We start from the raw sequence: 14,606 nt of genomic DNA, 5'->3' as shown, positions 1-14,606 counted from the left end.
GGGGCAAGAGTGAAATGAGACAAAATAAAGTGTCAATGGCTGAGAGACTCCAAACAGAGTTGAGAGGTTATCCTGGAGATTATTCCTACGCATTAAATAGATATCACCTTTTTTAGTTAAGGCATTACAGAGCGGCTGGAGGGAACTGCCTGAAAATGTAGAGCTGTGTTCCAGGAGCCATGTTTCTTGAAAATGATTGTATAATATGACTTTTGCAATGTGACTGTGTGATTGTGAAAACCTTGCGTCTGATGCCTCTTTTATCTCCCTTATGAACAGATGAGTAAAACATATGGATTAAAAATAAATTAATAAAGGGGGAACAAATGTTAAAATAAATTTAGTAGATTGAAATGCTAGTGATCAATGAAAGGGAGGGGTATGTTATGTATGAATTTGTTTTCTGTTTTCTTTTTATTTCTTTTTCTGAATTGATGCAAATATTCTAAAAAATGATCATGATAATGAATATACAACTATGTGATGAAAAAAACAGAATGTTCATATTGTATATTGATTGGTTTTATTAATAAAAATTTGAAAAAAGAAATAAATGTCTTGATGACAAGAAAAAATATCATGAGGAATGGATATTTAAAGTGCTGTGAATTTTCTATTTAAAGTATTTTTTATATTTCAGAAACCAAGTTCCTTTTTCTGGGACTCTTTTTTTTTTTTGGTATGTCAACAAAAAGCATTTAAATATAGCTTTGAAAAATGAGTCCAATACTGTGCTGAAGAGAGTGCTATACTAGCTAAACCCTTTGGCTGAAGCCAAATTAGGGATTCCTTCCTGCTGAAATGAAGATAGTTGGGTAGGCTGACTTATCTCATCAAAGGTGAGAACCCAGATTAGTGAGAGAGGAGATGGTGGAAAGGCAGCTACAGGTAAAACAGGAAATGGCAGACCTCTTCCTCACAACGGAAGGCCCTGAAGAGGATCATCCAGATGTGCTAACACAATAAGCTGAACCACAGTCTACTACTAAATTGAAAAATTTACTACTACTTCTAAATTGGAAAAAAAAGTTCAGAATTCCTGTGTTTAGCCCCAACAACCCCATCCACCAGTTAAATATGCTCTAGTGAATATCAGGCTCTGGCCCATCTGGTTGGCCATTCTTTCTTTCTTGGGACCAGCAGAGAAAGAGTTCATAATATGTTTCCTTGAGTGCAAAGAGGAGCTGAAATCCTTTTCTCTGTGTGTCTTTAGCATCAGGGAGATGCTAAGTTCGCTCAACTTGTGAAAGACTTCCAGAAATATCTGGGTGATAGAGGAATGGAGAGATAAAATTCAGGTGGCATAGAAGTATTTTGCGTGAAACTGGAGGTCCAGCATTCACCTGTGGAATCAAGACCCAGCAAAATCTGATTTTTGTCATATTCCCTTCCTAATATACAGGCTGGTAAATCATAGGGAAACTGACATTTCCTTGAGGGCCATTACTTTGCTTTGGTTGTTAACAACCTTTTATTAATTAATTTGATTAGAAAATAGAGACAAGCTGTGTTAGTTTGTAAGCTCCTGGAATGCAGTATACCAGAAATGGAACAACTTTTAAAAAGGGAATTTAATAAGTTAAAAATTTACAGGTCTGAGGAAGTAAAAATGTCCAAATTAAGGTACCAACAAGAGGGTATCTTCACTCAAGAAAGGCTGATGGGTCTGGAACACCTGTGTCAACTGGGAAGTCACATGTCTGGCATCTGCTGGTCCCCTGCTCCTGGGCTCTGTTGCTTTCAGCCTCTGTTCCTACGGGGATTTCTCACTTTGCTTCTCTGGGGCTGGCTTTCATGTCTTGGCTTCCCTTGGTTCTGGCTTGCTTAACATCTCATGGCAACATCTGCTGGGCTCCAAGCATCTCCAAACATCTGTGTCTCTGCTCTCCAAGTGTCCAGCATCTGTGTCAACTGTACGCTGAGGTTTCTATCAGCTTTGTCATGTCTGTCAGCTCTGAAGTTTCTCTCTAAATATTTCTTCTTTCAAAGGATTCCAGTAAACTAATCAAGATCCACCTGGAATGGGTAGTCACATCTCCATCTAATCAAAGGTCACACCCACAATTGGGTGTGCCACATCTCTGGGATATAATCTAATCAAAATCAACTACCTACAGTATTGAATCAGGATTAAAACAAACAACTACCCCCACAAGATAGGATCAGGATTAAAAGATGGCTTTTCTGGGGTACATAATATTTTCAAACCGGCCCACAAGCTAAAACAAAAAATTACATTTCCAGTATATTCAACACCTTGGGGGTATTTATCATTCAAGATCTCTCTCTATTTTTTTAACTAAATGAAGTCCAAATGGTATTTCATAACCTGCTTTTAGACAATGATATCTACCTATTTGTGTATATATTTGCCTTACATAATATACTGAATATATATATATATATGTATATTTGAACTTTTAACTTTGAAATAATTTCAAACTTATAGAAACATTGCAAAAATCATACAAAGAATTCCACTATACCACCCACTCAGATACCCAAATTTATTAGCATGTTGCCTCATTTGTTATTCCCCCCTCATCTATTGATCTATCTTCTACATATTTGAAAGTAGGTTGCATATATCATGCATATAACAGTTAAAGGACACTCACTTAGGAAGCCACCTTAAGAATAGCTAACAAGTTCAAGAAATTTAACATTGATATAAAGCTTATGGTCCATATTCCAGTTTTTTTCAGTCTTACCAATAATGCCCTTCTGGGAATATTCTCTTCCCGTATTAGTTCCAGTCAAAGATCATGTAGTGCATATAATTTCATTGCCTCTTTAAGTCTCTCTCTCCTTTTAAATTTTGGTAATGTATATACAACATAAAATTTCCCATCTCAACCACTCCTAAGCATATGATTCAGTGGCATTAATCACTTCCACAATGTTATGGTACATTCAGCACCATCCATTGCCAAAACTAAACTTTCCATTCTCTCAAACAGAAACTCTACAACCATTATGCATCCTACTCTGTCCCTAAATGCCCATCACCTGTACTCTAATTTCTGTCTTTGTGAATTTGCATATTCTCATTATTTCAAATAACTGGAATCATACATTATGTGACCTTTTATAGCTGGCTTATTTTACTCAACATGTCTTCAAGATTTATCAACATTTGTGTTGAGAATGTATCAGAAGAACTTCATTTTTTTACATCTGAACAATATTCCATTGTATGTGTGTGTGTGTATATATATATTTATATATATTCCACATTTTAGCCCTGTACCAGAATATATTTTTTAAATTCCTCAATTGATGTAAAAATGTCCTTTAGAGTTGATTTCCAAACCAGTCTCCAGGACCACACACTGCATCCAGCTATAAGGACCCTCAAGTCTCTCTTGAACAGCATTGTCTTTTTTTTTTTTTTAATGATTGATTGAAGTGATCTGGAGAATGTCACACTTCCTGATTTGTCTAATTGCTTCCTAGTGTTATTCTCCTATTCCCTGTATTTTTTCCTAAACTGAATGTTATGTCTAAAGGTTTAATGGATTCAAATTAAACATTTTGGCTATGTCATAGGTATGTTCTGTACTTTCATATTACATCACATCAGAAGACACAATTTGTGATAACCACAAATAGCCCACCAAAAATGATTTTGAATTTGGACCCTGGAAAAGGGTGATGATAATACCCCACCCACCTATCTCCTCCCAGAAATATAGTTCAATGGCTTGTGCATATAGAAACTGTTTGGTGAACTACAGAGTTCAGTATTGTTTTTGCCCTTGAGGATTTTTACATGTTAATGAAGAAAGAAGCCTTAATTTGATTTAGGAATCCATCATATAACCTTTTGTTTTTGTTTTTATTTAATGGCAGATTTAATTTTGTGATTAATTTTTCCTTTGTATGTTATTAAAATTAGTTTTCATGCACAACCTTGTGCTGGGAGACAAAATTTAACACACCAAATATTAAATTTTACAACATATTCCATCCATTAAGTAATCTACATTTTGAAATTTGAGATTCACATAATCTTCAATAACTCTTTAAATGTCAGGCATTAGTTTTTCTTAACTAATACCAACTGTTGGTACACCTACTCAAAACATTCTTAGTGAACTTCCAACAGCTGACCTTTAAAATAATCATTAGATTAAAAAATTATGCTCTTTTCTGCCACAGGATTATCTTGTTATTTGTGTTCTTTCTAGAAGTATACTCCACTTTTTAAATGTAGCTTGTATATATTGGGGGCCTAACCCCCCAAAAAAACCACCATGAAGTACAGTTCTAATATTTCAAATTATCTAGCTTCTTACTATTTATTTTCCATATATGACAGTCTGCGTATATCTACACTATGATCAACATTGCTGTTTTGCTACAATCAACTTTCAGATTTAACTATTTTAAGTGGATAGGCCTAGCCAAACCTGTGTTTTGACAGAATGTCTGAAACAGAGTGAATCTTCTGATGTGAAAATAGAGCCTCTTCCACTCTTTAGTTCTAAAATGACTCATTCTTATCATACATATTAATTTGTGTTCTTTTTGTAAACATTTTCAGTTCCTTCTTTCTGTCAGCCAGTACTTACAAGTGGTTTAAGATAGAGGCATACCTCAGCAATATTGCAGGATCAGTTCCAGGCAACCTCAATAAAGCCAACATTGTTATAAAGCAAGTCACACAATTTTTTCTTCCCAGTACATATAGAAGTTATGTTTTTATACTATATGTCTACACTATACTGTAATCTATTAAGTGTGCAATAGCATTATGTCTAAAAAAAGCAATGTACAAAACTTAATTAAAAATACTATATTGGGCTGGTCACGGTGGCTCAGCAGGCAGAGTTCTCACCTGCCATGCCGGAGACCCTGGTTCATTTGCTAGTGCCTGCCCATGTTAAAAAAAATACTTGATTGCTGAAAAATTATAACCATCATCTGAGCTTCCAGCAACTTGTAACCTTTTTGCTGGTGGAGGGTCTTAATTCGATGTTGATGGTGGTTGCTGAAGGTTGGAGTGGCTGTGGCAATTTCTTAAATAAGAAAATGAAGTGTGCCACATTGACTGACTCTTCCTTTCACAAACATTTCTCTATAGCATGCAATGCTATTTATGGCATTTTACCTGCAGCAGAACTTTTTTAAAATTGGAGTCAAACTCTCAAACCCTGCCACTGCTCTATGTAATATTCTAAATACTTTGTTATCACTTTAACAATGTTCATAGCATCTTCACCAGGAGTAGATTCTCAAGAAACCACTTTCTTTGCTAATCTTTCAGAAGCAACTCCTCATCCATTTAAGTTTTATCATGATATTGCAGCAATTCAGCCACTTCTAATTCTAATTCTCCTGCTATTTCTGCCACATCTGCAGTTATTTCTGCTACTGAAATCTTGAACCCCTCAAAATCATCCATGAAGGTTGGGATCAACTTCCAAACTTGTGTCAATGTTGAGATTTTTACTTCCTTCCATAAATCACCAAAGTTCTTAGTGGCTTATAGGATGGTAAATCCTTTCCAGAAGGTTTTCAATTGATTTTGCCCCGACCCATCAGAGGAATCATTATCTAAGGCAGCTATAACCTTATGAAATATATTTCTTCAAGATTAAGACTTATAAGTCAGAATTACTCCTTCATCCGTGGGCTGTGTGCTAGTTTCAAATGATGTATGGACCCTAGAAAAGCCATGTTTTAATCTAAATCTCATTTTGTAAAGGCAGCCGCTTCTTCTAATCCCTAATTCAGTATTGTATGTTTGAAACTGCAATCAGATCATCTCCCTGGAGATGTTGATTTAATAAAGAGTGGTTGTTAAACTGGATTAGGTGACGACATGTCTCCACCCATTTGGGTGGGTCTTGATTAGTTTCTGAAGTCCTATAAAAGAGGAAACATTTTGGAGAATGGGAGATTCAGAAAGAGCAAAGCAGAATGACATAGCCATGAGAAGCAGAGTCTACCAGCCAGCGACCTTTGGACATGAAGAAGGAAAATGCCTCCCAGGGAGCTTCATGAAACAGGAAACCAGGAGAAGAAGCTAGGAGGTGATGCTGTGTTCGCCATATGCCCTTCCACATGGGAAAGAAACTGTGAACTTCATCGGCCTTCTTGAACCAAGATATTTTTTCCTGGATAACTTTGATTGGACATTTCTATAGACTTGTTTGAACGGGGACATTTTGTTGTCCTTAGAACTGTAAACTAGCAATTTTTTAAATTCCCCTTTTTAAAAGCCATTCCATTTCTGGTATATTGCATTCCGGCAACTAGCAAACTAGAACAGGCTGCAAAATGGATATTATATTAGCAGGCATGAAAACAACATTCATCCCATTGCACATCTCCATCAGAGCTCTTGGGTAAATGGGTACATTGTCAATGAGCAGTAATATTTTTAAAGGAATATTTTTTTCTGAACAGCAGCTGTCAACAGTGGGCTTAAAATATCCAGTAAACTATGTTTTAAACAGATGTGCTGTCATCCAGGCTCTGTTGCTTCATGTATAGAGCACAAGCAGAGAAGATTTAGCATAATTCTTTAGGGCTCTAGGATTTTCAGAATGGTAAATGAGCATTGGCTTCAATTTAATGTCACCAGCTGCATTAACCCCTAACAAGAGAGTCAGCCTAAGCACTGAAGCTTTGAAGCCAGACATTGGTTTTTCCTCTATAGCTATGAAAGTCCCAGATGGCATCTTATTCCAATAGAAGTCTGGCTGTTTCATCTTCATTGAAAATCTGTTGTTTAGTGTAGCCACCTTCATCAATGCTCATAGGTAGAGCTTCTGGATAACTTGCTGAAGGTTCTACATCAGCACTTAATGCTTTGCCTTGCATTTTATGTTATGGAAAAGGCATTTTTCCTTAAACCTCATGAAACAACCTTTGCTAGCTTCCACATTTTCTTCTGCAGCTTCTTTACCTCTCTCAACTTTCATAGAATTGAAAAGAGTTAGGGCCTTTAAGGGAATGTTGTGGCTGGTTTGATCTATCCAGATCACTAAAACTTTCTGCATATCAGCAGTAAGGTTGATTCACTTTCTTGCCATTTCATGTGTTCACTGAAATGAAGCACTTTTAATTTCCTTCAATAACTTTTCATTTGCATTCACAACTTGATTAACTGGTGTAAGAGGCCTTGTTTTTCAGCCTGTTTCAGCTTTTGACTTGCCTTCCTCACTAAGCTTAATGGTTTAGATTTAAATGACAGATGTGCAACTCTTCCTTTCACTTAAACATTTAGAGTGGTAGTAGGGTTAATTGGCCTAATTTCAATATTGTTGCATCTCAGGGAATAGGGAGGCCTGAGAAGAGGGAGAGAGGCAGCAAACAGCCAGTCGGTGGCACAGTCAGAACACACGCAATATTTATCAATTAAGTTCACTGACTTAGATGAGCTCAGTTCATGGTACACCAAAACAATCACAATGGTAACATCAGTGATCACTGATCACAGATCCCCATGACAGATACAATAATAATGAAAAGGTTTGAAATATTGTGAGAATTACCAAAATGCGACATGAAATGCACACATGCTGTTGGAAAAGCTGTGCTGATAGACTTCTTCAACGCAGGGTTATCATAAACCTTCCATTTGTAAAATATGCAGTATCTGCAAAGTGCAATAAAGCAAAACACAATAAGATGAGGTACGCCTATAATCATTATACAAAACTCTTTTCCCCCTTGTTTCTTACAAAGCCTGAAAATCATCATGGGGTTCGGTCTTTTGTAAATAAAAACTTTCTAAAATACCACATTAAAATGTTCATCATTTTCAATTAGTATATCTTAACACCTGTTATACAGAACATTGCTTCCATGATATTTTGGGAATCTGAGGAACGGGGAGGTTCTGTGGTCACCTAAATATCAGAAATGCTATAAATTTCATTTTTTCTCTTGAAGATGTGCAATGCCATGGCTTAACAAGAAAATTAAGTCTTATCTAAAGAAACATGTTTAACTTTGTTTAACCCAGTGTTTCTCAAATACATTGACTATAGAATATATTTGAGATGTCCTATAGTACCAGTGAGTGTTCTATGAAGCATACTTTGGGAAATTCTCCCTAAACCTATAATCATCAAAGCCTTCCTTTAGAATCATAGTACTGTAATACTGGGAATCTTGTGTTTTTTGATTATGTAGATTAAGTCTCAGGCTGATAAAAGATTATTTAAATTAAATTACAAAGCTAGAATTAGAATCTACATTTCCTATTTGATACCTGGGAATTCAAACAATCCACTTCCATGGTTCTGCAATTGAAATGAAACACACAAATTATTTGTTCAAAATGTTATGTAACTATGGTGCACATAAGAAGAAGCCTCTCTAGCTGGGTTACTGGTTCTCTTATTTCTGTGACCCCACAAGATATTAAAGGGGAAGAGATGTGAATTCTTATAGTTCTTTTTGTTTATTTACAAAAATGGGATGGACTCATACATAATGCCTTGAAATTTACTTTTTACACTTGACCTTATATTATTTAGATATTTTCTTGCCATTAAATATAATCCTAGAACATGGTTCTCAACACTGTCAGACCAAACACTCCCTTTTAATACCAAATTTGTTTTGTAATGCCTCCTTTATTATCCTGAGACAAAATGCATGGACAAAATATCCAATGTACATAAACAATTTATAAAAAGGCAATGTAATACCTTAGCTATAAAATATGTGGAAATTAAAAGGAAAGTAATTTACAATGAAGTAATATAATGAAATGCTCAGACATTACTATGTTAGAAGGTATAGTGAAAGAGTTGGATACTTATTCCCATATGTAGCACTAATGCGAATGCCATGGCTACAAAAGCAGATTGATAAAAGATGTGCTGATTTGACATAGGAGTGATTCTGCCATGGGTGATGCAATTTTTTCAAAATGCTGAACAATTCTTGCTAAAATTCCGAGCAAAATAAAGTACAGCATTCCTGGAAAATTCATATTAAAACCTAAAATAAAACAACACTTTATAAGTAAAATGGAAGTGGGTTTTAGGTTTAGACATTATAAACAGGTTTTCCACCTACATCAACGTCCAGAGGGACATTCAAAAAACATGAGCCTTCTATGTGCAGGACTTTTCTGAAAATTTTGGGATATCTAGCTTCCCCAGCCCCTGTTCACAAATCCCAAATAGCACTCCCCCCACTTCCTCTCATCACTGTGATGTCCAAAAGCCTTCCCTACAAATTTTCAAAATGCTCCCACCCATGAGCAGGAATACACTAGTTAAGAACCATTGTTGTACAACATATTTTAAAGACTACCAAATGTATCAGGTTGAATAGAGTTTCCCCAAAATTCATGTCCACCAGGAACCTCAGAATATGATCTTATTTGGAAATAGGGTCTTTGTAAAGGTAATTAATTAAGGTGTGGTAATACTGGATTAGGATGAGCCCCAAATCCAATAACTAGTGTCCTTATAAGAAAGCCATGTGAAGTCTCAAATATATACACAGGGAAGAAAGTCATGTCATGGAAGCAGATATTGGAATGATGCATTTACAGAGCAAGGAATGCCAAGGATAGCCAGCAAATACCAGAATCTCGAAGACGCTAAGAAAGATCCTTTTTGAAGAGCCTTCAGAGGGAGCAATGCCTTGCAGAGAACTTGATTTTGTACTTCTAGCCTCCTGAACTGTAAGAGAATACACTTTTTGTTATTTTAAGCTGCTAATTTGTGGTACTTTGGTATTGCAGCCCTAGGAAACTAACACTTCTAACATCTCATTGAATGAATATGGTGCTAGTGGGAAAATATTAGATTAACTGCTATTCATTAAACTCAAGTTCACAATCTCCTTAAATCATTGCATTATCATAATAGGAGACACCACTGGTAGCTCACAATATCCCAAACATTTTCTTTTCATTTGCCTATTTAATGTTTACAAACTCCAGATAAGGTAAGTATTATTACTGTTTCCTCCATTTCACAGATGAAGAAACTGAGGCCCATATATGTCAATTAACTTTACTTCAGGGGAGCCAGGATCATTCCCAGACCTAACTCTTTGCTTAAGCCCATGTTTTTAGCTACTACAATTTGTCACTAGATGTAGTTTTTAATTGGTTTTTAGAGTAGTCATTCTCTTTCTGTTTAATACTTTTTTTACCTTCTCCTGCAGCTTCTCTTTGAAGCTTTCCTTTTTGATCTTTCTGTAAAAATTATTTTCTGAGAACATGAGGCTGTCTCCAAATCCTTCTTCCAAATGCCTTTTAAAGTAGAAATCTGTGCTAGATTTGGACCTGCTACAATTGGTTCTAATTAATGTCACTACCCTCAGGCTCTCTCTGAATGAATGACTCAATATAACTGAGCAAACTCAATTTTTAAAGGAACTTGAGAATTTTTAACCTGAACTAACAAGTCCAGGGAGCATACATGTTCATTGCCTGTTTTTCTTCACCAGCCATTCACTTTTTTTAACTACTAGATCGTTGCTTCCGTCTCCATTATTTCATCTAAAAATATTATTTCAGGGGTTATAAATGACCTCTTAAATAGTGTTTTGTTTTTCCTCCACTACTAGAGTGGAAGTAATTTGAAGACAGAGAATATACACCACTTTGTTTTCTCTACAATGATTATATGTAGTAAATTCACAGTAAGTATTTCCAGAGTGATTAAAATTTGTGTTCAATATGATTTAGCACAATAATTATAAATTAAACATAAACAGAATTCTTCACTTTGTGTTTTGTTTTCCGCCTCTATAAAATAAGCATAATACCTTGTAATTCACAGGATTGTTGTGAAACTTCGTGAGGTTATATTTGTGAAAATGGCTAGAATAATATCAGCACGTAGGAGACATTCAAAAACAGTGCATTGAGCAGAATGGTTTAAGATTCAAATTTTGAACCTGTGCATATACAGTTTTTTTCATTTGCTCTCTGCATGACATCCATATGGATTTTGGTGGGATTTCTAGATACAATCAACAAACTTTTAGTCTTATAAAAGTATAAAGAACCCGCATCCCTAATTAAGGTTGAAAGAGAAACTAGAGTCTAGTGCCCTCATAGTAGTGAACTCAGTTTCCCACCCACACTAGAGCTGTATGTGTGCATTTCTTTGGAAAATATTCTATTTATTGTGATGCATAAAGATGTACTTACCCAGAGGAGTCCATTAGAGTAAAGCCTCAGCTCTGGTAATAGGCTCTTTTTCAAGGACTAGGTCTTTCCTGTTGACAATTGCCAAGGAGAAACTAGTCTTCAGGCAGGACCCTTCAACTGAGTATGTTGGCCAAATTGATGTAAGACAAGATTTGACCTCCAAAGGTCAAGGTGTTAGAATGTTTGGAAGTGTACTCTTGAATAATTGCTGTTAAAGATGGTTCCTATGGAGATTGTAGCAAGCCAGGAGACAAAAAGAAAGGACACAGATAAGATCCATTTGCTTTTTGTCTTTTTATCCCCCCTGTAAGGTAGCACATGAGCTTTGGAAGGCTAGGTATAACTTTAACTCTGATTATCCAAACTCATGATGTTATTTGGGTTTATTTACCTTTTGTTATCCCCAATATTTATTTAACTCCCTCCACTATCCCTCCTAGTCCTGTATAGTTGTTGCAGTGGAAATCAGCTTGATGATCCCAATGACAAGGGAAACTTGGGTGAATAGGAAAGGCCATATGGTCCAGCTGTCTCATGATCATCTGAAAATTCTACCTCTAATGCTAAGATCTGGTTATAGTTTCATTAATAAAAACAGAATCATAACACATATGATCCATTGCTGCTTTATCCTCAGAGTCTTCCTAGCACATAGTGTTCACTAAGAATTTGTAGAATGAATAGATGAGCCAGCATATATTTATTGAGATTTAGCTTGCTTTGTTCCTATCATTGTGTTTCATAGCCAGAATCTAAGCCACACACAGGTACTTTTTTGTTGTTGTTGTTTTGTTTTTTAATTTTTATTCAAGTAATATATATACAACCTAAAATTTCCCCTTTTAACCAAATTCAAGTATATTATTTTATGTTTTAATCACATTTACAACACTGTATTACCATCACCATACAGGTATGTCTATTCAGGCTCAATTCAACACCCGCTGAGTGCCTTCTATGAATAAGGAACTGAGCTAGCTGAATAAGATTTGGCACCTTGCATTGAGGAGCTACTGAGCTAGTGCTGGAGATAGACACAGACATAAATAATTCTCTCTTTAATGTGTAACCTCAGAGATGTCTGAAGTTCCCCAGCTCATTATCTTTTCTCTCTTTCTATAAGCTTTTTTTTAAAATTCTCTCTCCTCTAAGAAACTTATGCTTTTGTTCCTCATCTTCCTTACCTGATTCACTCCCTTGACACCATTCTTACATTCTTTCATATCAACTATTCTTATTGCTCAAATAGCTCCCTCCCATCTCTTTTAAGTAAGCTTTGAGAACATCTTTTTTGACTGGAGAAAAGACTTCCCTGGAGGCTTTTCTTTGATTGTCTTTCAGGTTTGGTTTCTTTTCATTTTCTTTTAAGCTTTTCTGTACTTTAATTGTTGACTGCTCTTAGCTTTTCATAGAATAGTCCTCTCTAGATTTTTCCCAGAAGATATTTAGTGAGTGTTTTATTAATAAAAAGTATGTACCTAACATGCTACTGCTTTTTTTTTAAACAGGTAATATAATACAGAAGCTGATTCTTAGTGGTGGATATATGCACACTGACATAAACAATATTAGCAATACTATCTCTTAGTATCAGATGAAACAGTAAGTATAATTATCTGAAATCTCTATCATGTTAGCAAAGGTCCAATAAAATGAATTAAGGCAAAAAAAAATTATAAAGTCATTCTAAACCTCTCCAGTTTTGGTAGGTGAAAAAAGAAAGAGTTTTTGCGTTTTTGTGTATATTTCATTACTAAATTTCTTATTTTTTACTACACTTTACAATTAACAAAACTTTTAATGTATATCAGCTCATTTGATTCTCATAGCAATTCTGTTGTGAGGAAATCAGATATGTTATGATTGTCATTTTTAGTAGGTAAGAAAACTCAGATATGCCAAATAACATTTCCAAATTCACAAGGTCTACTTGTATGTAGCAAGAACTAGATCTCAAAACCATGCATTCCTACCTTTACAACATGATCTTTCTGCTTTCTCTGAACTATACCTTACTTCATCAGGCCATATTATTTTTACCTTTAAACATGATTTTCTTATCCAGCAGAGGTTCTGATCTACAACCTCTATTTTAGAGGCACTTTTTCACTAAGGCTTTGTATAGAAATTGGTATATTAGTCAGGGTTCTCCTGAGAAACAGAAACACACACACCACGAAGAATTGGCTCATGTGACCAAGTTTGCAAGCTGAAAACTTTGAAAAATGTGATTCTGAAATCTAACATGTCCAACCTCTGTAGGCAGGCCACAAGCTGGGGACTTCAATGAAGGTGACCTTGTATTCTTCAGGAGAAGCTGGTTGGTGGAAGAAAAGGCAGAAATTCTTGCAAACTGTTGAACTCAGGTCTCGCTTTAACGCCTCCAAGTGAATGGGATGAGGAGACTCCCCTCATTGTTGAAGGTAATCTCTTTTGTTGATTGCAGATGTGACTAGCTGTAGAAGCAATCAATTGACTAATGATTTAAATCCATCTTTGAAAAACTCTTATACTAATAATCAGGCCAGTCACTGTGGATCAACAGCACCTTCTGTGCCAAAAAGGAGGAAAAAAAAGTGTAATAAAATAAGGCATCAGTGGCCAAGAGAGATCAAATGGAGTCTAGAGGCTATTCTGGGGGCTACTCTTAACACAAGCTTCAGTTAGATAGTGCTAATTGCCATAGTCTGCTAAACCCCAACCAAAGTCACTCCTCTTGACTCTTAAGAACATGGAGGGCTTGAACTGAGACTCTATAAAGGTTTCATACACTAAGTTTGCTGTCCTTGAACCAATAATTCCCAAAGGGTTCCTAGGTCAGATAAATCCTGAAACTCAGAGGGACTGCTCTCTCCAAGATTATTAATTAACTATATCCCCCTATCCTTTAATGTTGACACCCCTTCTCAACATGAAAAAGTCTGAGGGACATTGCCCAAAGATCTCTATAGATTGGGATAAGGATCAAAGGAGAAAAGAGTAAGTATAATACAGAAAATAGGATTTACCAAACGAGTATAATTGCTGAATCATTATATTAATATTCCTTCTAGCCTCCAATGTTTTGGGGCAGTTAGGAAGAAAAATCTGAGATGGTGGAATGGTAGACCATGGCAAACTCTGGGATCTATTCATTAACTACTTGCTGAAGTGTGCTTTGAAAAATATTGCTTTTTTCTTCCTTTGTTTTGTATATGTTATATTTTCAATTTAAAAAGTTAAAAAAAAAATACTTAGGCCAGTGCTTGCTTGACCAAAGCTGGATACTAAAACCTAACCAACTTGACACATGAAGTTAACCATCAATATTAGAAAAGGTTATGGTAATCTAGTGGGACTAAATTTTTCACCATATGGAATCCAGATTGAAGCAACTAGCAATGCAGATGGCACAACTTGAGCTGGAGATCCTCAGAAGATGGAGTTTATAGATTCAAATATTTTCATTGGATTCAAAGAGAGCTAA

General features: G+C 35.6%; 1 long non-coding RNA gene across 10 annotated transcripts in view; it reads left to right on the top strand.

Annotated features, from left to right (window-relative positions):
- The window catches only part of LOC143668342 (uncharacterized), a 52,972-nt gene that overhangs the window by 37,110 nt on the left and 1,256 nt on the right, over nt 1-14,606 (top strand). For 5 of the 10 annotated variants that reach the window (XR_013168408.1, XR_013168402.1, XR_013168409.1 and 2 more), the window contains 3 exons: nt 9,478-9,658; nt 12,649-12,742; nt 13,403-13,563. This is a non-coding gene — a long non-coding RNA (uncharacterized LOC143668342). The remainder of the gene's footprint in view (nt 1-9,477; nt 9,659-12,648; nt 12,743-13,402; nt 13,564-14,606) is intronic. The other 5 variants (XR_013168403.1, XR_013168405.1, XR_013168407.1 and 2 more) reach the window with 2 other exon arrangements.

This window comes from Tamandua tetradactyla, chromosome 24 (genome assembly GCF_023851605.1).
Source record: "Tamandua tetradactyla isolate mTamTet1 chromosome 24, mTamTet1.pri, whole genome shotgun sequence".
In the NCBI taxonomy this organism is placed as follows: Eukaryota; Metazoa; Chordata; class Mammalia; order Pilosa; family Myrmecophagidae; genus Tamandua; species Tamandua tetradactyla.
Note: the sequence above shows the minus strand (reverse complement) of the source record. Positions and strands in the feature narration are given on the sequence as shown.